Genomic DNA, 3382 nt, shown 5'->3' with positions numbered 1-3382 from the left:
AACAAAAATACCATTTTCAGGTGGCTTCTCAAGATTTCCAGGGTTATGAAGCCTGCCAAACCTTAAGAAATGGAGACTGAAAATTCTACAATTATGTTTACGTTATTCTTTACCCACTCTCTTGAAATGTAAGATTATGAATGCTTTTGTTTGAACAATAAGGCTAGAATCATCCCATTAAACATTAAAAAAAAAAGCATTTTCCTGCCCCACTTATCCCAATCCTATCCCATGTCCATAAGAAATGGATCAAAGGTGCTGTTATGAGTTGAACTATGACCTCCCCAAGTTCGTACATTGAAGCCCTGATCTCTGGAACTTTAGACCTGACTGGGTGTGGAGACAGGCCTCTAAAGAGGTGATTAAGGGGACCTCCCTGGTGGCCCAGTGGTTAAGAATCTGCCTTCCAAGGCAAGGGATCTGGGTTTGATCCTGGTTCAGGAACTAAGAACCCACATGCTGCAGGAAAACTAAGCCTAGGCACCTCAACTAGAGAAAGCCCGCATGCTGCAACAAAGACCTAGTGCAGCTAAAAAAAAGAGAACTAATCAAGTGAAAAAGAGGCTGTTAGGGTGGCCCTAGGGCTTCCCAGCTGGTGCAGTGGTAAAGAATCCACCTACCAATACAGAAGACATAAGAGACGTGGGTTTGATCCCTGGGTTGGGAAGATCCCCTGGAGAGAGGAATGGCAACCCACTCCAGTATTCTTGCCTGGAGAATCCCATGGACAGAGGAGCCTGGCGGGCTACAGCCCATGGGGTCATAGAGAGTCGGACACGACTGACTTTATACTCACACACACACAGAGTCACACACTCACACACACACAGGGTGGCCCGAATCTGATAGGCCTGGTCTTTTTATCAGAAGAGGAAGAGACACCCGGGACACACATGCACAGAGGAAAGGCTACATGAGGACACAGAGGGAAGGTGGCCATCTGCAAACCAAGGAGAGAGGCCTCAGGAGAAACTACACCTGTTGGCACCTTGATCTTGGACTCCTGGGCTCCACGACCGTGAGAAAATAAATTTCCGTTGATGGAACCACCCAGTCTGTGCTATTTTGTTATAGCAGCCTGCACAAAGTAATACAGATGCCCATTTAAAAATAATCTCTGAATCATTTCAACTTGGCAGACAAAACACCTTGACACTGTAAGTCCCGGGTGTATTCTATCAACTGGCTAAAAGTAAAAAGGGTGTGCAACTCACTACAAAAGGAACAGATGATGAATGTCAAGGTGATGTTCAAAATAATCAAGTCTTGAGAAGCTCGCAGGGAGCCTGTCCACTCCTCTCTTGAAGTAGGCACACACTCCCAGACCCACACCTCCATTTCAGCACTTCATTTAATCCAGTTTATAAAAACAATTAACTTCATCAGTCTCTCACAGTATGGGTGGTGATTAATGCTGCAATAAAGTGGCAATAATAATAACTCAAGGCTGAGACAGATTCATTTTAACTTGCATGACTGCCAAAAAATATGACAGCATATATTTATCGATTGTTTTATCACTGTCACTAGGACCCTTCATTGGTCAGAAAAACAAAGGAAGAGTTACTTCTGCAGAAATCTTTGCAGAATTATTTGCAAATGCAAGTATTTTTCTGAGACAGTAGTAAAAACTAAAACAGACTTTTGTTGTGATGGTTGTTGTTCAAATGTGAGCTTCAAATGTAAAGAATAACAAGCTTCCTCTTGGTAGGAATCCTGGGCAGAAGTTAAGGTTTAGTTATGAATTCTGGGAGCCAGATCCCCAGGTTCAAGTGCCAGCTCTACATGTGTATGTGTTTGTGTGTCTGTGAGTGTCCAGGCAAGCTGCTGGCACTCTGCCTCCGGGTCCCATCTGTGAAGAAAGGGTGGCAATGCTCTACCCCCAGAGGTTTTCTGAGGACTGAAGAGGGAGCCCACATGGAACACCTCCATCAGGGCCTGACTCCCACAAATGCTCAACTCCTGGCTACTCTCATTCAGTTCAGTTGCTCAGTCGTGTTTGACTCTTTGCAACCCCATGGACTACAGCACACCAGGTTTTCCTGTCCGTCACCAACTCCTGGAGCTTGCTTAAACTCATGTCAATCCAGCTGGTGATGCCATCCAACCATCTCATCCTCTGTCATCCCCTTCTCCTCCTGCCTTCAATCTTTCCCAGCATCAGAGTCTTTTCCAATGAGTCAGCCCCTCACATCTGGTGGCCAAAGGATTGGCGTTTCAGTTTCAACATCAGTCCTTCCAATGAATATTCAGGACTGATCTCCTTTAGGATGGACTGGTTGGATCTCCTTGCAGTCCAAGGGACTCTCAAGAGTTTCTCCAACACAACAGTTCAAAAGCATCAATTCTTTGGCACTCAGCTTTCTTAATGGTCCAACTCTCACATCCATACATAATTACTGGAAAAACCATAGTTTTGACTTTGCTGGCAAAGTAATATCTCTGCTTTTTAATATGCTGTCTAGGTTTGTTATTAAGCTAGTTAAGTTTGTTATTAAGGTTTGTTTTAACACTGAGCACCCAGCGCTCAGAGCCCTCTGTGTGTGTGTCCTTGGTGGCTTACCACCTCCTCCCAGTTTCCTCTGTGTGAAGTGGGGGTGGCAGGACCTGAACACCAGATCGTTGAGGGAGCCGTGCGCCCTCCATGGTGAGGGACTCCCCGCCCCAGCAGCTGACCACCTCCAGGACTGTCCTCAGCCCATCACCATCTAAGGAAGCTTTTGGAAGAGTTGAGGACCCTGGATAACCCTTCCCACTGGGTGGCCACGTGCCAGGCCCGGTTCTAACCACTGGCCAGTTACCACCCCACCCACCTCACCCTAACCCTGTGGTGCAGATCACCCCCCAACCCCAACCCCAGGAGGAGGGGAAGCCACAGCGAGCAGAGGTAGCCGGTGCCCTTAATCTCACCCCACAGGCCTTTTCCTGCTTGAACATTCCAGGAAACAGAGCATCAGTGCTCCTCAGAGAGATGCCTCCAGGCAGGTTCTAGGCCCAACCTGCCCAGGAAGAAAGTGCGTTTGATGTGGAAAGCTCTGTGAAGCAGCTTTTCCTGCCCACAGAGCAAAGAGGGCGGAGGAAACCTCGGCCTTTGTCAGGGGAGGAAGCAACCGAGGACAGTGCGCCCTGGGGCGGGGCAGCCCCCACCCCCCCCAGGTGCAGGGGTGCCTGGCTGTGAAAGGGTCCCCAACAGACGGCTCCATCCCCTCAACAGCAGGCCAGGAAGACCCACAGAAGCAGGCCAGGCAGGGTGAAGAGGAGGGTGTCCCCAGCGGGCTTGAGATGGTAAGAGCGCCCGGAGCCAGGGAGGGGCCAGCCCCGGGGACCAGCAGGGCAGGACCCCCGAGCAGAGGCTTCCCTTTGCTCTTGCAGGGAAGTGCTA

Source organism: Bison bison, unplaced genomic scaffold, assembly GCF_000754665.1.
Source record: "Bison bison bison isolate TAMUID 2011002044 unplaced genomic scaffold, Bison_UMD1.0 scf7180017864250, whole genome shotgun sequence".
NCBI classification, from domain to species: Eukaryota; Metazoa; Chordata; class Mammalia; order Artiodactyla; family Bovidae; genus Bison; species Bison bison.
This window is presented reverse-complemented; position numbering follows the sequence as displayed.